This window comes from Schistocerca gregaria, chromosome 1, assembly GCF_023897955.1.
Source record: "Schistocerca gregaria isolate iqSchGreg1 chromosome 1, iqSchGreg1.2, whole genome shotgun sequence".
NCBI lineage: Eukaryota > Metazoa > Arthropoda > Insecta > Orthoptera > Acrididae > Schistocerca > Schistocerca gregaria.
The window spans coordinates 539549919-539575258 of NC_064920.1; the positions used below are offsets into that span (position 1 = coordinate 539549919).

Below are 25340 nucleotides of genomic sequence, written 5' to 3' on the forward strand. Positions count from 1 at the left end.
AATTGGTCACAACAGGACGTACAGCTGCCCGTCTACATTGGGCCAATTTACATACATACAGATTGGACAACAGCTGAATGGGAGCGCGTAATGTGGTCCGACGAGTCGCAATTTTAACTCTTTTTGAAAGGCTGCAAGGCGTCGAGAGCACCGACGGCCCAAAGAAGTGTTTAGCCAGCAACGTGTGGTGGGTGAAGTTCACACTGTGATGGCCCACCTACTTTTTCAGGTTACTGTGGACATGAACGATTATTTTTATTTTGACATTCGCGATGACCACTTCTTGCCATTTGTTCTTCAACATGTGTACAATCCCATCGTCGAATATTGCGTTCACAGGGGTACATGCATACCTTCCTGGTTGGACGATTCGCCCGCCAAATCACCTTAATTTTATCACACAGGACAGTCTGGGACTATTTGGAACAATCGACAAAGCATAGTAACAACCCCCTCCCCCTCAGTTTGGCAGCTCTACTGGCTCGAATCGTCAATGAGTGGCTTCATGTGGGTATGGCGTAGCTGAAGAAATTTGTGGAGTCTCTTTATCGCACCATAGCCGGGGGCGGTGTTACACGGTATCAGCGTGATGTCTCCGTGAGTGACTAATTTTTTTCTCCAGTATGGTAGGCACCGGCGGAGCGTTAAGTCAGCGTACCGCTATCCAGGCCTTAACCGTAGACCACTAAACTCGTAAAATTTACTACGGAAGTAGGTATAAAACAGGACATATTGTACTTAAGCTGGTACGTACAATACCATTGGAGTAATAATAATAGTAATTAATTGATCACTATTACCTATTAATTACGACTTCCTTTGATAAAAATGTTGAGTAGTAAACTTTAGTCTGGTTCAGTAGCAGTGAAAAATTTTCCCCCTTTACTGTTCTACGGTTAACGTCAGAATGCGAAAATTCGTTTCTGTTTGACGTAACTCCTGTATTGCAGGAGTAATTAATGTAATTAATTGATCACTATTACCTATTAATTACGACTTCCTTTGATAAAAATGTTGAGTAGTAAACTTTAGTCTGGTTCAGTAGCAGTGAAAAATTTTCCCCCTTTACTGTTCTACGGTTAACGTCAGAATGCGAAAATTCGTTTCTGTTTGACGTAACTCCTGTATTGCAGTCCTCCTGTCGATGTAGGTTTCTCGAGGAAACTAGGGATCGATCTCGGCGCATGAAGACACTCGGGCGCAGACGATGCAGACATATTTCGAGAAGCCGCAGCTCCGCCGGTAGCGACACGGCGAGAGTGGTGAGTGGTAGCGGAGCATGCAACTGGTGGCGGGTGGGGCGGGGCGTGGCTGCAGGGCGGCCGCCACGGTCGGCTGCACCGCGCCGCTGGCGCTGGCCGCTGGCCACTGCGGCGAATCGCGAAAACGGCGGGCCCCGGTGCAGCGGACCACGTGCGTGGGCGGTTGTTGACCCGCGCCACGTGAGGTCACGGTCGCCACAGACACAGCCGCAGCCGCCGCAGCCGCGGGCACCGCCGCGCTGCGCCAGATGCAACACCCGCTGCTCTGCCTGTCGGCCTCACTACACACGTCACTGCGTCGTACTCGTTTCAACGCAACTTACAGCAGGGTGTGGCAAAGATAATGGTAACATCAGTGAAGATAGACTGACCACATAGAAAACCTATGATAATTTTCTGTAACAGGAAATAGAACGGAAAGCAATGCTACAGTAAAACAGAATATAAAGCACCTTACAAAGATTTATGACTGAATTCAGGACTTCATGAGATACAGAACTCAATACTTTATTCATAACGGGATGACATAGACATACGTAAAGATAATTTCTGGAGTAATCCAGTATGCTCTCTAACACAAAGGAACGACGCACCACGAAAGAGTTATCAGTATGGATTGGAAATAGGTAGAGGTCGTGTAAATCTACAGACAAACAATTACTGTCTCAGAAAAACTGGATGACTTATTCAAGAGCAAGATCTTCACAAACTGAGCAAGTCATAACAGATTGATCCACGTCTGTCCCTTACGCAAGTGGATATTCCGTTTGGCAGTCATTGACAGAGTTTTTGGATTTCCTCATGAGGAATATCATCCCAAATTCTGTCCAGCTGGAGCGTCAGATCGTCAAAGTCCCGAGCTGGTTGGAGGACCCTGCCCATAATGCTCCAAACTTTTTCAGTTTGGATGAGATTCGGCGACCCTGCTGGCCAAAGTGTGGTTTGAGAGCATGACGGCAAGCATTAGATACCGTAATCCTGTACCAGTGGGCAATATCGTGCTGAAATGTGAGTCCACGATGTCATGCCATGAAGAGCAATAAAAAGGGGCTGTAGAATATCGCCGATGTTCCGCTAAGCCGGCCGCGGTGGTCTCGCGGTTCTAGGCGCGCAGTCCGGAACCGTGCGACTGCTACGGTCGCAGGTTCGAATCCTGCCTCGGATATGGATGTGTGTGATGTCCTTAGGTTAGTTAGGTTTAAGTAGTTCTAAGTTCTAGGGGACTGATGACCACAGCAGTTGAGTCCCATAGTGCTCAGAGCCATTTGAACCATTTTGATGTTCCGCTGTACTGTAATGATGCTTCAGATGACAGCTAAAGGGGTCCTGCTATGAAGCGAAATGCCTCCCCCACAGACCATCACTCCTGGTTGTCAGGACGTATGGCGGACAACAGTCGAGTTGGTATCAAATAGTTCAAATTGCTCTGATCACTATGGGACTTAACATCTGAGGTCATCAGTCTCCTAGAACTTAGAACTACCTGAACCCAACTAACCTAAGGACATCACACACATCCATCCCCGAGGCAGGATTCGAACCTGCAACCGTAGCAGTCGTGCGGTTCCGGACGGAAGCGTCTAGAACCGGTCGCGCACCGCGGCCGGCTCGAGTTGGTATCCCACTGCTGTCTGCGGCGTCTCTAGATATGTCTTTACTGGCCATCAAGGCTCAATTTTAAGCGCGACTCATCACTGAAGACAATTGTACTCCGTGTCAGTGAGATTCCAGGCCGAACAAGTGGCTAGGGACGCCCCGGACAGCGGTGGCATACCAAGCTGACTGTCGCCCGCCATAAAGCCCGACTACCATGAGTGAAGGTCTCCGTGCCATTTCGTTTCTCAGCAGCAACCCTTTGGTTATCATCCGCGCTACCCTTACAACACAGTGGTACGACGATGATATTCTACGCCCCGTTTTGCTGCCACTCTCAGCAAACCATTGCAGTAAGATAATGCCCACGCACACATGATGACAGTTTCTACTGCTTGTCTTCGTGCTTGCCACACGCTATGTTGGCCAGCAAGGTCGCCGGATCTCTGTGAGACTGAGAAGGTTTGGGGCATTATGGTAGGGCCCACCAACTAATGCGGGATACTGACGATGCAACGCGCCAATTGGAGAGAATCTGGCACGATATCCGTCAGGAGGAAATCGAACAACTCTGTCAATCAATGCCAATTTAAAATAACTGTTTGCATAAGGCCAGAGAGGGACCAACCCCTTATTGACTTCCTCAATTTGAGAAGCACTTTCTCTTGAATACACCATCCGGTTTTTCTGAAACCGTTATCATTAGTTTCCCTGTACATGTACATCGCGTCTACCTATTTCCTTCCCATTCGAAAAATTCTTTCGCGGTGCTTCGTTATTTTTTCCTCTTCCAATGTACGTAAATAATGTAATGGATAACGTAACAGACGCCCTGTCCCAGGAAACAAGATCTCCTATTGTAACAATAAATAACCAAACAGTGCTTGACTCACAATTTTTTACGACCAACTACACTCCTGGAAATGGAAAAAAGAACACATTGACACCGGTGTGTCAGACCCAACATACTTGCTCCGGACACTGCGACAGGGCTGTACAAGCAATGATCACACGCACGGCACAGCGGACACACCAGGAACCGCGGTGTTGGCCGTCGAATGGCGCTAGCTGCGCAGCATTTATGCACCGCCGCCGTCAGTGTCAGCCAGTTTGCCGTGGCATACGGAGCTCCATCGCAGTCTTTAACACTGGTAGCATGCCGCGACAGCGTGGACGTGAACCGTATGTGCAGTTGACGGACTTTGAGCGAGGGCGTATAGTGGGCATGCGGGAGGCCGGGTGGACGTACCGCCGAATTGCTCAACACGTGGGGCGTGAGGTCTCCACAGTACATCGATGTTGTCGCCAGTGGTCGGCGGAAGGTGCACGTGCCCGTCGACCTGGGACCGGACCGCAGCAACGCACGGATGCACGCCAAGACCGTAGGATCCTACGCAGTGCCGTAGGGGACCGCACCGCCACTTCCCAGCAAATTAGGGACACTGTTGCTCCTGGGGTATCGGCGAGGACCATTCGCAACCGTCTCCATGAAGCTGGGCTACGATCCCGCACACCGTTAGGCCGTCTTCCGCTCACGCCCCAACATCGTGCACCCCGCCTCCAGTGGTGTCGCGACAGGCGTGAATGGAGGGACGAATGGAGACGTGTCGTCTTCAGCGATGAGAGTCGCTTCTGCCTTGGTGCCAATGATGGTCGTATGCGTGTTTGGCGCCGTGCAGGTGAGCGCAACAATCAGGACTGCATACGACCTAGGCACACAGGGCCAACACCCGGCATCATGGTGTGGGGAGCGATCTCCTACACTGGCCGTACACCTCTGGTGATCGTCGAGCGGACACTGAATAGTGCACGGTACATCCAAACCGTCATCGTACCCATCGTTCTACCATTCGTAGACCGGCAAGGGAACTTGCGGTTCCAACTGGACAATGCACGTCCGCATGTATCCCGTGCCACCCAACGTGCTCTAGAAGGTGTAAGTCAACTACCCTGGCCAGCAAGATCTCCGGATCTGTCCCCCATTGAGCATGTTTGGGACTGGATGAAGCGTCGTCTCACGCGGTCTGCACGCCCAGCACCACCGCTGGTCCAACTGAGGCGCCAGGTGGAAATGGCATGGCAAGCCGTTCCACAGGACTACATCCAGCATCTCTACGATCGTCTCCATGGGAGAATAGCAGCCTGCATTGCTGCGAAAGGTGGATATACACTGTACTAGTGCCGACATTGTGCATGCTCTGTTGCCTGTGTCTATGTGCCTGTGGTTCTGTCAGTGTGATCATGTGATGTATCTGACCCCAGGAATGTGTCAATAAAGTTTCCCCTTCCTGGGACAATGAATTCACGGTGTTCTTATTTCAATTTCCAGGAGTGTATTTGTCTGCAGTGTAGAAGATACTCGTAAATGGCGCGGCAAAGTGTAGTTTGTCGTTTGTGGTGCCGATAACGCCAGCAGTTCTATGAGGCTTTAGCAGATGATACTGAAGTCTGTAGGAAGGTTACAACGGCAGTTGACTCTAGAGAAATGGGCAAAGGGCTGCAGAGGACAGACGATTGACGTAGGTATTGCCAATTGATGGTTCATATGGCTCTGAGCACTATGGGACTTAACTTAGAACTACTTAAACCTAACTAACCTAAGGACATCACACAACACCCAGTCATCATGAGGCAGAGAAAATCCCTGACCCCGCCGGGAATCGAACCCGGGAACCCGGGCGTGGGAAGCGAGAACGCTACCGCACGACCACGAGCTCCAGACTGCCATTTGACCCCTAACGTAAATAAACATAACATTTTTCACATAAATAGCCGAAGAAATCCATTATTGTTCGATTACGCCATTGGCGATAAATCACTGGAAACAACAGCAACAATACTACAAAATATCTGAGAGTAACAGTCCGGAGCAACCTGAAGTGGAAAGACCACGTGAAAGTACTTTTAGGATACAATGAAAGACTTTTAAGGATCTGTATTCATCCACGAAGTAAGTGACTTACAAAACTCTTGCTCGTTTGGTGATCAACCTGGGACCCATAACAAGCAGGATTAACAGAGAAGACAGCGAAGATTCAACGAAGTACGGCACTTCGGGATCGTTTACTAAATGTGAGAAGGTTACGAAGATGCTCAACAAACCTCAGTGTCAGTCTCTACAAGAGAGTCATTGCTTATCACGAAGGAGGTTAGTGTTGAAACTGCGATAGCATACGTTTGAAGAAGAGTCGGACAACAATTACTTCCCCCACACATGTCCCGCGAAACGACCACGACAGAAATCAGAGAAATCGAAGCTCACACGGAATTTTATCGACAGTCGTTCTTCATAAGCACCATTCTTGATTGGAACAGACAAGGGGAAAATGGTAGAGCTACCAGAGGTCCTCTCCACCAAACGCTGAAAGCTGCGGTCTATAGTACGGGAGTAAATACAGTAGCAGGAACAGACAGACATAAGTATTGGGAACTAAGACTAATTTTCTCTACAAAACGCTCACTAACAAGTTTTCTTATAGTGACAAACATAAAGGTAAATTTTATCTGTAATCTAGAATTAATGAATAAGTAAAGTATACGCCACGGCAAAGTGTCCATGATGGCGCTTTAATCCAAATACATCCATCACTGTGACAAATTGTATTTTAGGTTCCTTCTTAATTTGTCGTTCAGTTTTGAGTAGACTCCGAATCTCGTCAGTCTCACGTTTTATGGAAGCATACTAATAATATATTTAGATTGATCCACTTCAGTTGTAGTAATTATTTATTTAAACCCCGAGCGGTTTCGATTTTTTAAAATCCCATCTTTAAATGTATGAAATTGTATTTAGTAACACATAAGATGCTGTCGGGCCAGTCAGTGCAAGAGTTGGCGTTACTGACGTGCGGGCTCAACGGCGGACAATTTCCGCCAGCAGTGATTGGAGCTCTTGCACCGACTGACCCGACAGCATCTTATGTGTTACTAAACAAAATAATTTCATACAGCTGAAGATGGAATTTTAAAATCCCGAAACCGGTCGTGGTTTGAGTAAATAATTAGTGCGGATGAAGCGAATCTCTACGTGACTCTCACTTCCGGATGTCCTACATACCAGTTCTAATGTATATTAAGCTGAATGTGAGTGACAAGCAATTACAAGTCATCCGTTTACATGATTACCACAAAGAGTACAGAGAGTCATGCCTAAGACAGTACAATGACCTGTCAGCTGCGACGCGTCATACAAAGTGTAACTAATAGATGTGGCCAAGATTTCAGGAAACGTTCCTAGTACGCAGAGGAATGAAATGTTTTACATGCACATGGCTCTGGAAACGTTTTATTTCCATGTTAAAGTTCATTTTCTACTTTTCATAATCACATTCATCATGGGAAACATACAGAAACGGAACATGCCAATATTATATGAAACGTTTTCTTATGTGAAATGTTAAAATATCCTCTGGTTACGTGTGATTAGAATGTGCAGTAAGTTGCAATTCTTAGATTCACCGCCAGCGTTTGCCATAACAGCTGAAGGACTGTAGTGTTGACATGTAACTCACTTGACTGCTCTACAAGCAACCATTACCAGTTTAACACGAACTGGGCAAACAAGTAGCATCAAGTTTTTAGTGTCCATCAGGGACTTGGTTTCCGGTACACGCGAGTGGAAGCGTATGCAAATGTAGAGTTGAGAGATGCCCATTTACTGTACGGATTAGCAAACGGTAATGTCCATGACGCGCAACTTTTGTATTAGGAGGGATGTCCAGAACGACAGTGGTGCGACATGAGAAAGTTTGAACCAACTGATCGTCGTCTTAGGGAGCACGAAACATTTAAACCTACTACTCACGGCTGCGGGAGGCATAGAACGGCGACATCTCAGCTGGAGGGTGACTTTAATAGTGTACTTGACAACAACGTTAGCATCAACACAACACAGTTAGCTGCAACAAGTAATGTTGCCCACATAATTGGAAAAAAAAGAAAAAAAAACTGGAAATTTGTGGTGAGTTCTATGGGACCAAACTGCTGAGGTCATCGGTCCCTAGGCTTACACAATACGTAATCTAACTTAAAGTAATTTACGCACCCATGCCCGAGGGAGGACTCGAACCTCCAACGGTGGGAGCCGCGCGAACTTTTGGCAAGGTCCCCCCCCCCTAGACCGCATGGCTATCCCGCGCGGCCATATGATTGCCTGGAGGAAGCCAACGAGAACCTTCTGTAGCCGTACCATGTGCAGCACGTGCAGGCACGATCAACAGTTGACTTTCCTGCACGAGTGCACTCAGCGAATGGTTCGTTCAACCATGTGTCAACCCTCACTTAGTGCAAATGTGCTGTTCAGGATGAGGATTCGTTTCAAAGCAGATGTTTAACGTGTTGAAGAGATTAAGAACCGAGCTCTAACACGGAAACTGAACGTTTCCAGACATGTTACCATATAACATATTTTCTCCTACGTGTTAGGAAAGTTCCCTGAAAATTTGACCAGACCTATTTGTTACACACTGTACAATGATAAAGAATCATTCTTATTCATTCTTATGAGGACTTCTGAGTATAATAATATTATTTAACTTCAGAGAGAAAGAAATTTCAGTGTTGGTGCGTCAGTGCACGTGGAGATGTCAGTGTATGCAAGTCAACCAAGAAGTGTGACAAAACTTGCAAAGAAGAAAATCGAAAAGATGGAGAAGTGGTGTTACAGAAGGATGCCGAAAAGTGAGTTTACTGATAAGAAATCAGGACCACATAATATACAAGGAAAACAATATATAGAAAATGTAACGATAAGATGAGAAAGGTGATAGGACTAGTGTTAAGACATTAGAAAACAGTAGCCCATGATACAGCACGGAGCCGTAGACGGCAAAATAAGTGCAAGGAGGAGGGAAAATTATATCCAAGAAATGAATGAGTGGAAACCGTAGCAGGTCACATGAGACTAGTCTGATGAGGTAAGAAAAAGGTATTTGTTTACTTGGGAATGGTACTATGACCCCAAAAAGTTGTTATTAAACAGTATATTTAAATTACAGCTTACTGGTGTAACAATATTGAATTACTTTCAATGTATTAAACCTGTACAGCACTCCATATAATAATATTTACTTTCACATTTGTTTTCCACGAGGCAATGTGCGAAGTATGGCGTAAAATACGTATAAATAGCTGTCAGTATATTTTTCTCCCTTTTCATTCCATTCGCATCTGGTGAGCAGGAAGTCACTATATTTCAGTCATCTGTTCTTTGACGCGCTTTGAATATAACCTCTCGGGGATTTTGAGAGTCGAGCCTTCCGAGATCCACTACGCCATACATAGCGATTTCATTTGCGGGAAAGTTCCAGTACGTTTATCCTGCTCTTATAAAACTCAGTCTGACATCTACCTTCCACATGGCTAATTTCTGATAGTTGTTCTACATGTTACGGACAGAAACTCCTATTTACTGACAGTTGTGACTGTTTCCATTAACAGATCGGCGATTGCTTGGTCAAATGACACAAGGTTTTTTCATCTATTCACGTACAAAACGGTAGATTTGTTTACGATAAGAGTGGGCTGAGAAAATTTGCAAGAAACTTTGATCATCCTTAACTCTCTTTACACTTCCTGACAATATAATGACAACGTTGTTTCTTCATAAAGAACTGAGTCATCGGCAAATGGCTCCATACAGCAACAGACGTTCTCTGTCAGGCCTTTTAAATACGTTTTGAACAGTAATGTTGTCGTATGGCTCAAAGAGGCTGTTGCAAGTGCTTCAATTGGATGCCACTTCGACGACTTGCCTATACCTGAAGCAACAGTACCATGTGCAAACAGCGGGTCAGCCATTCAAGTACCACCAACTTTGGTGCTCGGAGGGAAACCGGTGTTTCCAACGCGACATGGCCGTGGGCATCGTGAAAAGTGACGATACAATCACACACACTACCTCGACGTTCTCAGGAGGCTACTTCCACTTTTGGTGTTGCCTGTCGTAATGAGTTTGCTAGAAAGTATTCAGTTTAATCGGCTACCCCGTAACCACGTACTTTGTTTACAGGGCAGTGGTGTGGAAACGTCTCTGAACGTTTTCGAATGATGAGGAACAGGGCATCAACTTCAGCTTCTTAGATGTCTGGAATTCGTGACTGAGCAGGTGAATCCAAATTGACTTTCGAAGAGGATTTGTCGGTCTGTCAAAACCTCACCGAGCGAGGTGGCGCAGTGGTTAGCACACTGGACTCGCATTCGCGTGGACGACGGTTCAAACACGAGTCCGGCCATCCCGATTTAGGTTTTCCGAGATTTCCCTAAATCGCTTCAGACAAATGCCGGGATGGTTCCTTTGAAAGGGCACGGCCAACTTCCTTACCCATACATCACTAATCCGATGGGACTGATGACTTCGCTATTTGGTCTCCTCCCCCAAATCAACCAACCAACCAATCAATCAACCAAAAACCTCGTCATAAGCGAGATCAAATTATGCTTCGAAAGTCTACTATTATGTGATGCCAGTAACACAGGTCAGGTTTCTAATCATCTTCTAAGTTCTTCTTACGAACTAGAACGACCTGTGGATTTCTTTCATTCCCCAGTAACGATTCTGTACAGCAGCTACATACGATAAACTTCGGCTAAATATTTGACATAGAATTTAACACGTAGTACGTCAGGTTCAGTGGCCTTATCTCTGCGGAGCGACTGCGTTAATTTTTTCAGTTCCGTCCTCGCTTACTCTTACATCTCTCATTTCTGCGTCCGTGTGATGGTCGTAAGTACGACCTACAACGACGGGCTAAACATTACGGCCGCTTGCTTAATACCGTGTTAGTCCTCATTTGGAGCGCAATACATCGACGAATCTGCGTGGCATGGATTTTAAAACTGCATCGTAGTTTTCCGGTACATTGTGATACCAGATGTCTAAGCACAGGTCACACTACTCACGGGACGATGGTTTGCGGGCTAGATAGCGCTCCATATGTGCTCCACTGAGTTCAATTCATATACTTATATGACATAAAAGTACATATAAGTATATAGTTCCGGCCATGAGCTTTCTCTTCTGTGCGGATGCACCCATGTTACCCGAACTCTTACGGGACTTGGAAAGAATGTCTTCCACGAGTAATGAGTGTGTTGGGTAGGGACACTACGAATGTAGTGTGTAGACATATAAGGTGAGAATGTGGGACTCGCGGGAGGTGTGCGCGAGATAGTCCCTGCAGTCGCATTTTCCTCTGTACCCTCAGTGGCTCAGATGGATAGAGCGTCTGTCATGTAAGCAGGAGATCCCGGGTTCAAGTCCCGGTCGGGGCACACATTTTCATCTCTCAGCAGCTGAAGGTACAAACATATAATTCTAAAAGAGTTCTATTCAGGAGATTGTGGTGGTCAGGGCATCGACATGAGCTCAATACCGCGCTCCTCTAATCACCGCAGCACCACCCAGGCCTTGTGACATGGACACCTGTCCTGCTGAAAGGTTCCGTGGCCGTCGGGGAAGACATCATGCAAGAAGGGACGCACGTGCTTCGCAGTAATATTTACGCAGTGCACAGCTGTCACGGTGCCTCCGACTTCTACCACCCGTAGTCCCAGATGAATGTCCACCATAGCATAATACGGCTCCCATCGGCCTGAGCCCGTCGTGCGGTGCAAGTTTCGCGCTTGCGTGACGTCGCTAGTCTTGTTTCCCCACTGCCAATCTCGAAAGCACCTGAGGACCTATAATAAACTCAATAAGGCTACTACAATCTCAATGGTATTCTTGTTGTATCTCCTCTGATTTTGAGACCTGATATTTGGGATCTTACAAAATGGAGCAGAACCATTCCCTTATATTCCAACTCAAAGAGCAATTAACCACGTTTTATAGTACTAGAATGTCATTTTTAGAGATAATTCATTTCCTTTCTACAGCTTTTATGGTAGGTCTGACTCGGACACTTTTAAGGACTAATGAGGATTTATGGAAATGTTAAGAAGGGTTTTAAAGCGATAATATGCAGTTTTATGTGCCATAAAGTAAAAATGTATTGAAACATGTAAAAATATGTAACGATAAAATGAAGTGCAACAACGCTGAATACATAATTCTTGAACATTTATAGTTTTCACGTGCGCAGGAGCGAAGGGAAAAAATACAACATAAAAATCCGAGTTCCACTGCCAACGGCCGTAAATGCAAATAGTGGAGAACGATATTGTTTGAGATAAACCAAGATGCGTTTTTCGTTATGCGCAAAGCTTCATTCTGGACTGTCTGGAGTGTGATGAAGTTCGCAACCGTATTTCAAGACGACGAGGATGATAGTTTTCCTAATGAGCAGTTTCAAATACGTCCTTAAACCTGGTCCTTTAAGGAAGATTGGGCAACGGCCTTGCCGCAGTGGATACACCGGTTCCCGTGAGATCACCAAAGTTAAGCGCTGTCGGGTGTGGCTGGCACTTGGATGGGTCACCATCTAGGCAGCCATGTGCTGTTGCCATTTTTCGGGGTGCACTCAACCTCGTGATGCCAATTGAGGAGCTACTCGACTGAATAGTAGCGGCTCCGGTCAAAGAAAACCATCATAACGACAGGGAGAGCGGTGTGCTGACCACACGCCCCTCCTATCCGCATCCTCAACTGAGGATGACATTGCGGTCGGATGGTCGCGATGGGCCACTTGTGGCTTGAAGACGGAGTGCTTAAGGAAGATACAAACGTGCTGCAGTCTTCCATATTCTTTGTAGTGTAAGCCGTCAGTGTGATGTTTCCCGACGAACTGTGGAGCACTACTGATTTTTATTTTCCAGATGATGCTCCACTGGGTTATCAATTCGAGGTGTCAACAGACTGATGGCTATGTAACTGTGGTTTCTATGAGTTTTGAATGCGGCGGCGTCACTTGCAAAGATACCTATATGGTTGTTGAAGTGAGTAGGGGTGTCACTGATGTACGCGGGATAAAGGATGGGGTACAGGACTAAGTCTTGGAAGGTTCCTGCCTCAATACGTTTTAGGTAATAAGAAAGCCACTACGTAGACTTTACTTATATATAGGACTGTTATAAATGGTTGATTCATTTTCAATATTGTATAATATCCAATCTATTATATGCACAGAACCATAAACTCATAGAATTTGCATTGCGCCCACCAGTTGGCTTTACGAGTGGAGTGGCTTGGCAAAATTACGACAAAGCAATAAAAGAGTTTTCGTGTGCTGGAATATGTGAGATGTTCATCTGTTACAGTAATGCAGCGTGCATTCAGAAGAAATTATGGAAAAGAACCGCCATGCAAATATAGCAATGTGCGTTGGAATGGACGATTTAGAGACGCTGTCTGTTTCTGTAAACAGAAAAGTAACGGTCCATCAAGTGTGTCACATGGAACTGCGGAGAGGATAAGGAACAAAAATATCGACGGTCCGCACAAGCCACCAACTTGGAATACCATAGAAAACTGTGTAGAAGATTTTGCCACGTCGGTTACACTCCACGCCGTACCGTCCGCAAATCGTGCAAAAATTAAACCAGGAAGAATATGGCCGGCGTGTTCAGTTTTTCATAAGAATGCAGGAAGCACTTGAGGACCAACATTTGGCCTCCAAGTTGATCTTCAGCAACGAAGCAATCTCACATTTGTCTGGAAACGTTAAACAGCACAGTGTGAGAGTATGGGGCTCTGAAAATCCTCATTAAACTGAAGTGCCCGAACGAGATTCATTTAAGGTTAATGTTTTTGTGCATGGGCCGCTTTTCTTCCGTGAGAAGACTGTGGTGGGTACTGCTTACTTTGATATGCTGCAGATGTATTCATTTCCACAACTGATTGTTGATTCAAAGCAATTCATCTTCCAACAGCACGGGGCACGCCGCCATTGGACCAACGGTGTGAGTCGCCACTCAAATGACGAACGTTCCGCATCGCAGTATTGGACGTAGTGATGATTATGATGATGTGACTCCGTTCCCTGCCTCTCCCCCCCCCCTCCCCCCCCCCCCCCCCCCGCCCACCCCCCGCCATCGCTAGATTGCCTGGACTAACGTCTTGTGGGGTTTTCCTTTGGGGATACATTAAGGCCCGCTCCTACGCACTCGCATTACCAAGAACACTGGAACAGCCCAGACAACGCATGAGTGCAGCTTTGTTGACCAATGGCAGCATGTCTGTACGTAAGGTATGGAACTAACTTGACTACCGTTTCGATATGTGTCGTATGACCACAGCAGAACTTACAAAACATTAGTAAAGTGCAAAATGCAAACTTGGAGAGTTTACGGTCCTACTCATGCATTAATCATAGTTGCACATGTAATACTTTGGAAAATATTGAGCTTTTAAAAACGATGAATCATTCACACTGACGTGTCAAAAGTCGTGGCATAGTGATATGCACATATACATATGGCGGTAGTGCCGCGAATAGAAAGTATAAAATGGTAGTGCGTTGGTGGAGCTGTCATTTGTGCTCAGGTAATTCATGTGAAAAGGTTTCCGTCGAGATTACGGCCGTGCTAGGGGAATTAACAAACTTTGAACGCGGAATGGTAGTTGGAGCTAGATGCATGAGGCACTTCAATTCGGAAATCGTTATGGAATTCAATATTCCGAGAACCACAATGTCAAGGGTGTGGCGAGAATACCAAATATTAGGCAGTACCACAGACAACGCATTGGCCGACGGTCTTCACTTAACGACCAAAAGCAGTGGTGTTTGCGTAGAGTTGTCAGTACTAAGAGACAAGCAACACTATATGAAATAGCCGCAGAAATCAAAGTCGGACGCACGACGAACGTATCCGTTGGGACAGTGTAGCGAAATTTGGCGTTAATGGGTTATGGGAGCAGACGACCGACACGAGTGCCTTTGCAGACAGCACGACATCGCTTGCAGCGCCTCTCCTGGATTCGTTACCAATTCGTGGCCTCGTCAGATGAGTCCCCATTTCAGTTGGTAAGAGCTGATGGTAGGGTCTGCATGTGCGCAGATCCGACGAAGTCATGGGTCCAAGTTGTCAACAAGCACTGTGCAAGCTGTTGGTAGTTCCACAATGGTATGGCCCGTGCTTAAATGCAATGGACTGGGTCCTGTGGTCCCATCGAACCGACCATTGAATGGAAATGGCTACGTTCGGCTACATGGACGCGATCTGCACCCATTCATGGAGCTCATGTTGCCAAACATGTCACTGGGCCACAACTATTCACAATTTGTTTGAAGAAAGTTCTGGAGAATTCGAGCGGATGACTTGGCCATCCCAAGTGTCCGGTATAAATCCCGTTGAACATTTAGGGAACATAATCGAGAGATCAATTGGAGTACAAAATCTTGCAGCGGAAACACTTTCGCGGTTACGGACGGGTATAGGGAAAGCATGGCTCAATAATTCTGCAGGAGCTTGTTGCGTCCATGCCAAGTCAAATTGCAATTGCTGCACTACTCGGAGCAAAAGGAAGTCCGACACGATATTAGGAGGTATCCTATGAAATTTGTTACTTCAGTGTAAAGCAGCCCATACAGAATGTACACTACTGGCCATTAAAATTGCTACACCACGAAGATGACGTGCTACAGACGCGACTTTTAACTGACAGGGAGAAGATGCTATGATATACAAATGATTAACTTTTCATAGCATTCACACCAGATTGGCGCCGGTGGCGACACCTACAACGTGCTGACATGAGGACAGTTTCCAACCGATTTCTCATACACAAACAGCAGTTGACCGGCGTTGCCTGGTGAAACGTTGTTGTAATGCCTCGTGTGAGGAGGATAAATGCGCACCATCACGTTTACGACTTTGATAAAGGTCGGATTGTACCCTGTCGCGATTGCGGTTTATCGTATCGCGATATTGCTGCTCGCGTTGGTCGAGATCCAATGACTGTTAGCAGAATATGGAATCGGTGGATTCAGGAGGCTAATACTGAACGCCTTGCTGGATCCCCACTAGCAGCCGAGATGACTGCGGCATCTTGTCCGCATGGCTGTTAACGGATTGTGCAGCCACGTTTCGACCCCGAGTCAACAGATGGGGTAGTATGCAACCATCTGTACGAACAGTTCGACGACGTTTGCAGCAGCATGGACTATCAGCTCGGAGATCATGGCTGCGGTTACCCCTGACGCTGCAGGCGCGCCTGCTATGGTGTACTCAACGACGAACCTGGGTGCACGAATGGCAGAACGTCATTTTTTTGAACCAGGTTCTGTTTACAGCATCATGATGGTCGCATCCGTGCTTGGCGTCATCGCGGTGAACGCGCATTGGAAGCGTGTATTCGTCATCGCCATACTGGCGAATCACCCGGCATGATGGTATGGGGTGCCATTGGTTACACCTCTCAGTCACCTCTTGTTCGCATTGACGGCACTTTGAACAGTGGACGTTATACTTAAGATGTGTTGCAAATCGTGGCTCTACCCATCATTCGATCCCTGCAAAACCCTACATTTCAGCAGGATAATGCACGACCGCATATTGCAGGCCCTGTACGGGCCTATCTGGACACAGAAAATGTTCGAATGCTGCCCTGGCCTGCACATTCTCCAGATCTCTCACCAATTGAAAACGTATGATCAATGGTGGCCTAGCAACGGGCTCGTCACAATATGCCAGACACTACTCTTGATGAACTATGGTATCGTGTTGAAGCTGCATGGGCAGCTGTACCGGTACACGCCATCCAAGCTCTGTTTGACTTAATGGGCAGGCGTATCAAGGCCGTTATTACGGCCACAGGTGGTTGTTCTGGGAACTGATTTCTCAGGATCTATGCAACCAAATTGCGTGAAAATGTAATTACATGTCAGTTCTAGTACAATATATATGTCCAAGGAATACCCGTTTATAATCTGTATTTCTTCTTGGTGTAGAAATTTTAATGGCCAGTAGTGCAGATGAAGTTACTGCTGTCTACATTGTCCGGTCGAACTGGTCGAACTGAAACGCTTAACATTTGAATAACAAAGCTCGTAGCACACTTGAAGTCGGTTTGACGTTTGTTGCAGATTGCCTTCACGGTGGTGCAGTTATGATGGCCAGCAGTGTAGGCGCCGTTGGGGAGTCAGGCAAGAACGGTACAGATATGCGCATATGGGGACAGGGAGAAGGTTGGCAGGCAGCTATTGCGTCACCCAGGTGTTCCGAGAAGCGATCGCGGGTTCGTTGACATTCCGGGTGAGCGCGGAGCCAGACGGCGGCGTCCTCCCGGCTTGGGCCGCGGGCCAGCCCCGAGGGGACACGGGCGGTCGCCATCCACGTCCCTGTCACCCGCGGCGCCAAGCCTCGCCCAGTCTGACTCACGCCTGCTTATGCGCAGACACCGTCTCCTCTGTGCTGCGATCTCTGTCCGCGCCGTGACGCTGTGTCTCATCTCCCTGCAGACGAATTGAGGTCGGCTGTCAGTAAGGTCGGCATTACACTATCCAATTTCTTTGTCAAAGATTTGATCAAAGATGTGATCAAATATTCGTCAAATATATTTGACAAAGATCTTTGACGTGGCGCTAAAAAGGGGTATACACTGTCATCATATTTTTCGTGAAAGTTCATGATGGCTGACAACAACAACTTGTTATTAACTGCAGCAGTTGCATGTACCACAATTGCACTGTGTGCACATGCGGAAGAGAAGCGGGGGAAAAAAAAGAAACGTACCTGGGTGAAGCCGGGGTTTTTACAACGACACTATAAAAGCATTCAACAAAACTTGTTAGCCGGCCGGGGTGGTCGAGCGGTTCTAGGCGCTACAGTCTCGAACCTGCGACCGCTACGGTCGCAGGTTCGAATCCTACCTCGGGCATGGATGTCTGTGATGTCCTTAGGTTAGTTAGGTGTAAGTAGTTCTAAGTTCTAGGGGACTGATGACCTCAGAAGTTAAGTCCAATAGTGCTCAGAGCCATTTCAACCCAAAACCTGTTACGTGATCTCATAGTGGAGGACGTCAAGTCGTACATCAATTACTTAAGAATGGATGAGCATACGTTTCTGTATGTGCTCACTGAAGTGGATTCTCACATCACACAAAGCACAATACTCACTTAAAAGAACTGCTGTATCTGCAGAAGACAGGCTCACTGTAACACTCCGATTCCTTGCTGCAGGAGAGAGTTAGGTTAGGTTAGCTTAGGTTAGGTTAGGTTAGGTCAGGTCAAGTTAGGTGCCTCACGTTGTAAAGTGCCGCATCAGCTTCTTACATATCTATTAATTTTGTAGTTGTCAGTACACACCAATTGTCTTTACCAGCAATGTTTATAAAAAACACTACAGAGGGCAGAACACTGCAGCGACGCTAGCGCTCCACCTGATAACTTGTCACACTGCAGTGAACAGAAGACAAGCGACTTCTTTGATCAAATCTACAGCGAGGCCCTATATTTGATCAAATATTTGACGACATTTGACAAATTTACCTATTAGGCCATCAAATTTCTTTGACAAAGAAATTGGACAAAGAAATTTGATAGTGTAACACCGGCCTAAAGTATCCAGCCGCCTCTCTCAACTCTGCACCTAACACCAGCGCCACAATAGTTGTTTGGTCTTCCCTGGGGAGTGGACCGTAAATACACTCCTGGAAATTGAAATAAGAACACCGTGAATTCATTGTCCCAGGAAGGGGAAACTTTATTGACACATTCCTGGGGTCAGATACATCACATGATCACACTGACAGAACCACAGGCACATAGACACAGCCAACAGAGCATGCACAATGTCGGCACTAATACAGTGTATATCCACCTTTCGCAGCAAGGCAGGCTGCTATTCTCCCATGGAGACGATCGTAGAGATGCTGGATGTAGTCCTGTGGAACGGCTTGCCATGCCATTTCCACCTGGCGCCTCAGTTGGACCAGCGTTCGTGCTGGACGTGCAGACCGCGTGAGACGACGCTTCATCCAGTCCCAAACATGCTCAATGGGGGACAGATCCGGAGATCTTGCTGGCCAGGGTAGTTGACTTACACCTTCTAGAGCACGTTGGGTGGCACGGGATACATGCGGACGTGCATTGTCCTGTTGGAACAGCAAGTTCCCTTGCCGGTCTAGGAATGGTAGAACGATGGGTTCGATGACGGTTTGGATGTACAGTGCACTATTCAGTGTCCCCTCGACGATCACCAGAGGTGTACGGCCAGTGTAGGAGATCGCTCGCCACACCATGATGCCGGGTGTTGGCCCTGTGTGCCTCGGTCGTATGCAGTCCTGATTGTGGCGCTCACCTGCACGGCGCCAAACACGCATACGACCATCATTGGCACCGAGGCAGAAGCGACTCTCATCGCTGAAGACGACACGTCTCCGTTCGTCCCTCCATTCACGTCTGTCGCGACACCATTGGAGGCGGGCTGCACGATGTTGGGGCGTGAGCGGAAGACGGCCTAACGGTGTGCGGGACCGTAGCCCAGCTTCATGGAGACGGTTGCGAATGGTCCTCGCCGATACCCCAGGAGCAACAGTGTCCCTAATTTGCTGGGAAGTGGCGGTGCGGTCCCCTACGGCACTGCGTAGGATCCTACGGTCTTGGCGTGCATCCGTGCGTCGTTGCGGTCCGGTCCCAGGTCGACGGGCACGTGCACCTTCCGCCGACCACGGGTGACAACATCGATGTACTGTGGAGACCTCACGCCCCACGTGTTGAGCAATTCGGCGGTACGTCCACCCGGCCTCCCGCATGCCCACTATACGCCCTCGCTCAAAGTCCGTCAACTGCACATACGGTTCACGTCCACGCTGTCGCGGCATGCTACCAGTGTTAAAGATTGCGATGGAGCTCCGTATGCCACGGCAAAGTGGCTGACACTGACGGCGGCGGTGCACAAATGCTGCGCAGCTAGCGCCATTCGACGGCCAACACCGCGGTTCCTGGTGTGTCCGCTGTGCCGTGCGTGTGATCGTTGCTTGTACAGCCCTGTCGCAGTGTCCGGAGCAAGTATGGTGGGTCTGACACACCGGTGTCAGTGTGTTCTTTTTTCCATTTCCAGGAGTGTATTTCACAGTATGCTTGACACCAATACTCGGCAACTGCTACACGACCACCAAGATTCTGAGAGTCACATTATGAAGTGTGGGACACAGTATTTTAGGCACTACTATCCTTTCTTCCCCCACTTCCCTGCCTCCCTTGACTACCCCATTTGCGAATGGAATGTGCGAAAATGATAGCACAAAAGCCTTCCTGTATATGTGGCAAAGGGGGCTGGGCGGGGGACATCATTTTTCATGCGGCCTGCAACGACTTCCTCTCTTGTGCCAGCCTCTTCATCTCACAATTAAAACTATACAGGGAATCAGAGTTTAGTATTGTAGCTACCATTAAAATGAAACAGCCAGTTACAACGTTGTCCAAGAGCACCCAAATGGCGTAAAATAGCGCGAAGTTTTATAAAAATGCCAACGGTGTTTTTATACGGGGTTGTTCACAAAGTCTCTCCGCAGTGCCGTATGATTGTTAGCCGCGCGTGCCGTATGATTGTGGGTCCCATATTTTACAACGAAACAATAAACGCACAACGACACTGCAGTGATACACTGTACCCATTTATAGGAGAACTTGTGTTAAGTGAAATACTGAACGGATATTTTCAACAAGGTGGTGCAGCCGCGCATAGCCTACAGCTTGTGTTTCAGTGTCACTGCTTGCTGATGTTTTTGGTGATCGCATAATTTCACAGGGACTTTGGTATCCACGATCACCTGACCTAACACCACCTGACCTTTTCTTCTGGGGTGCCGCAAAGCGACTGTCTATAAAAACTGTCCAAAATTCATCGATGAATTGAAAACTGCAATATCCACGTTCACTGCTTCTGTTGCAGAAGAAATGTTACAGATTGTGTTTGGAAACATGATTAGACGAATTGAATTGTGTATCCAACAACAGGGGGGACACTTTCAACATTCAATGTGAAAATTTGTAAGTAAAAATGAATATTCAATAAATTAATAACTTGTTTTACACTGAGTTTCATTTCGGTATATTCATTGCGATATACGGCACGCGTGGCTAACAATCATACGGCATTGCGGAGAGACTTTTTTAAACCCCGTAATTTACCACATGAGCACATGTTCAATGAACAAATTGCCTTCAACGCGGTGGGCATGTAGAACCGCGCCACTCATTTGCAAACCACCTCCAAACAGGGACACGGCCTGTACTCTTTCCAAATCACGTGGTACTTGTACTTCCGTTATTGCAAACCTACAAGCAACTTGTAGTATACGCGCTATACTCGTAGATGTAATGCCGTCACTAGGACGTACGTATTACGTGTACTGATGCTAGTCTCAAATAACTGATAACGAAATTCATTAGAACCAAGTGTCTTTCGCTAGAAAACTGGGTTACTGTGCTAAACCACTGGCAGTCTAAATCAGGACAGTCAAACGAGTCGGCTGTGTATCCAGATGAGTACGTGTGCAGCCTTTTAGCGTACGCTGGGTTTGATTGTACTACTAACTTAGACATGACTGTTTCACATATGTAGCCTAATTTCGCTGATTAGCACCATGGCACCAAGAGTTGTCGTTCGGTGAAATTTCGCTTTTAAAATGCATCCTTCGACACCCGTTGCCATACCAATCAAGGGTTACACGAATCTCAGTGTCATTATCGCGGTTTCAATTCGAACTATTGAATACTTAATAATTTCATTTCCTACACCTCGATCATTTTTTAAATCAACACAAAAAGGACGTGACAACGAACTTTATCTGTATATTGATAGATGCAGAAGTTTACTTTCGTATGCCAGAATGTGCCTGCGAAAGACAGTAGAAATTAAACTTCCTACCACATTAAAACTGTGTGCCGGACCGAGGCTCGAACTCGGCACCTCTGCCTTTCGCGGGCCAGTGCTCTACCACCTGAGCTACCCAAGCACGACTCACGCCCCATAGTCACAGCTTTACTTACGCCAGTACCTCGTCTCCTACAGGAAAGAAAACTATATGTCTGACACCAGTAAGTGGAAGTAACGTCAGACATGAGTTTAGGCAAACACTTACGTCTGAAGGACGGCGTTGTAATGGGTAGCCCGTTACCTCCAACTGTTACAAACCTCTTCACGAAGAATTTTGAGAATATCAACTTAGACACGGCCCCATTATTACCGTAGTTGCTTCTTTCGGTACGTTGACGACACGTTCGTCATTTAGCCTCAGGGGCGGGAGACACTTGACGAGCTCTTGGAACACCTTAACGGCATTGAGAATAACATCCAGTTCACCATAGAGTGAGGAAAAGGCCATGCACTGCCCTTTCTCGACGTCCATGTCCGTGGCAAACGAAATGGACGCCTTGGCCACAGAGTTTACAGAAAATCCGCCCACACCGACTTGCACTTGCACACTATCACCCGTCAGCACCTGTCACACAAGTGTTACAAACATTGGTGCATTGTGCAAGAACGATATCAGATGCCGATAACCTGCCCAAAGAGCTGAACCAACCACACAGGGTCTTCAGTTACAACTGCTACAATATTAACAAAAAATCTGAAGTGATCTCGGGCAAGATTTACAATAAAACCACCGGCGAGAAGCGGAAAAGAAACTTGCTTTCTTGACGTTCGGTTGTTCCGTGTCGGACATGATAAGCCGCTTGCTGAAACGACACAAGATCAAATCGATCCTTAGGCCTCCGACAAAAATCCGTCAATTAATGAGACAAGTTAATGACGCAGCAGATCTCGGAATACCTGAGATACCTTGCGAGTGTGGCTAATCTTACGTCGGACAAACTGTACGCACTGTGGAACAATGCAGGAAGAAGCATCAAAGGGTTTATCGGCTACGCTACTCCGAGAAATCTGCTTCAGCTAAGCGTGCTTTAGAAAACGGACACCGGATAGAATGTGACGAAACTTCCGTCGTGGCTCCCACAAACGGCTTTTGGAATTGTGTAATTAAAGTAGCCATTGAAATAAAAATCACTGGTAACACCCTAAACAGAGAAGGCGGCCTGCAGCTCACCGCAGCCTGGGATCCAGCGATCGTGAGGTTGAAGCGGGCACATCGATCGTGTCAAGTCAACATATCCCCGTATACGGCGATCCCACGGGCACCAGTGACGTCACAGCCGGTAGCTAGTGTATACAACTGGCGTACCAGCAGCCCACTGGCAGTGATACTACTTGACAATGGGCAAGTAGTGATTGGCCGTTAGCTCGTGTAATTTTAATCACTTGGCGTGACTGAAAACCCGAGAGCTTTTTATTCAATATTACCCGCGCAATTCAATATTACAATGTCAGACATAGCTAAGGGCTCTTATACTGGACCCTTTTGTGATTTTAGATTATTACATTTATTTGTTCAATATTGGCACTAATGTAAATTCCCAAACTCTTGGATAATATAAGATATTGTAAAAAAGGGCCAAAGAAACAATTGAGAAATTATCGAAGAATTGTTTCTTAAATTCAGGATATAAAATATTTGCAAAAATAATCAATAATCGTTGAAGAACAAAGACTGCGTTTTTAGAAGAACATTGCAGACTTCAAAAACGTCGTTCATGTAGTGATAATATATTTACGTTAAAAGTAATTAGAGAGAAACGACGAGACTGGTGTACAAACTGAATTAGACGCGGGCGAGTGTCCCATCACGATAAGCGGCAGTACGTCAGCGCGCGCCCTTCTAGGTCCTTTTCAGAATGACCACTGCAGAGGGAAAGGCGTCACATGGGCATTTGGCCAGTAGTTGCACGCAGCAGCAGTGAAGACTTTCTTGGAAGAGGCAGTCCACGAGAAGCAGGTTCCCAGATATTGTAATTATTAGCCGAAGATCGGACTGACCTAGCTCTTATGATATTGGCAAACAAAAAGGAATATGACACAGATACAACAGTAATCTGAATGCCTTTCAATCATCGGACGGATATGTGAGTGGTACAGGAAAAGGGGGAACTCACAGTGATACAGAAAGTACCTCCGCCACACACCATAAGGTGGCTTGTGTACCATATGTGTAGACGTAAATGCAATGGGAGATTTTGAAATAGGTGATCGTGGGATAGCAATGAACAAGATTTCTCAACACACATTAGCCAACACGACAGTAGTAGGGTAGTGGCAGCCTCAGCGCAAGTTCGATATCAAACTGATATGCAAATTCATTAAATTGACCAATTAATCAAACCCATCCCCGCCCCTGACCAGGCCCACTCCCACATCCGGATGACGTTATGGATTTTTCTCAGCTGCACGTGTGCCCCAGCCCCTCCTCTTCCCCCTCCCCTCCCTCACCCCCTTCCACTACCCTCTTGGGGGAAATTTTTAATTTTAGTAGGAATTTCAAATTTGGCTGGAATTTCTTTGTCCCAGGGCTGTGTTTGCATTACACTACACTCACCACATGGGAACTGACAGGAAATTAAAATTAGCGGTGCCCTTTCTGCGACTCGAACCTGGTCCTCCTGGGCAGAGGTTCCAAGTGCAGCCGCCCTCTCCCAACACAATTAAAACCAATAGAGGCTCTTGTAATTGATGGGCAATTCAAATGCAACCTACTCCCCCCCCCCCCCCCCCCGCCCAAATAACATGGAAACTGTCCAGATGCAGGACAGGAAGGTTAGGTTAGGGTACTATATTTATTTTGGTCGGGAAACAAACACAAAGATCGATCTTAATTACATAATTAATCACAAAGATTGAGATTAATGACAAAACTATACAGAGACGGCATAAAAGTGCAATCCAATTCAACAATTGGCGACACCATACAATTGGTGTTATCCTGCTGGAAAAAAACACTAGCCTTCAGCTACAAGCTGGCGCGATAAAGGCAGGGGTGTAAGGTACTATGTTTATTCTTTTGGCAGGAACAATGTTCAACTGACGAGATACTTGTGTTGGACAGAGAGCAGTTTAGAAAGTGCATTACCTGTAAGCATGCAGTATGCTTACAGTCCACAACAGATGCCTTCTCAAAAACCAGCCTGGAGCCCAGGTAATCGAAACCAATACATGCTGTCGCGACTGATGGAAACAATTGTGTCACAGATCTAATTACACTTCGAAATGGTCGTGAAAAAGCCAGCATTCATAATGAATGAGTCATAATGCAGCACATATACTGGGGAAATCGTCATTCTATAAGACTGCAAAGGGGGCCGTAGTTGAATGTGCGTTCTCGTCAATAGCCGTCCATAAACTGCGGAAAATAGAGGCGCTCTCCCCTCCCTCCCTCCTCCACCACCCTCCATGTACCTATGGAAGAGCACACAGGCTTCTTGAAACGGCCAGATGCTCCACTGAGCGCCTCCCACCCCTGCTACAACCCCTCTAAGGCCGCTGGCTGCACCAGGCGTTCTGCTTCCCTCGGCGGTCTCTCGAGATACACTCCTGGAAATTGAAATAAGAACACCGTGAATTCATTGTCCCAGGAAGGGGAAACTTTATTGACACATTCCTGGGGTCAGATACATCATATGATCACACTGACGGAACCACAGGCACATGGACACAGGCAACAGAGCATGCACAATGTCGGCACTAGTACAGTGTATATCCACCTATCGCAGC

The 25340-nt window shown here is 46.8% G+C and overlaps 1 protein-coding gene and 1 pseudogene across 1 annotated transcript in view; one reads left to right on the forward strand and one right to left on the reverse strand.

Moving 5' to 3' along the window:
• The window catches only part of LOC126355638 (serine/threonine-protein kinase S6KL), a 782652-nt gene that overhangs the window by 296415 nt on the left and 460897 nt on the right, over positions 1-25340 (reverse strand). The window lies entirely within an intron of this gene.
• Positions 12181-12298, forward strand: LOC126288999 (5S ribosomal RNA; annotated as a pseudogene).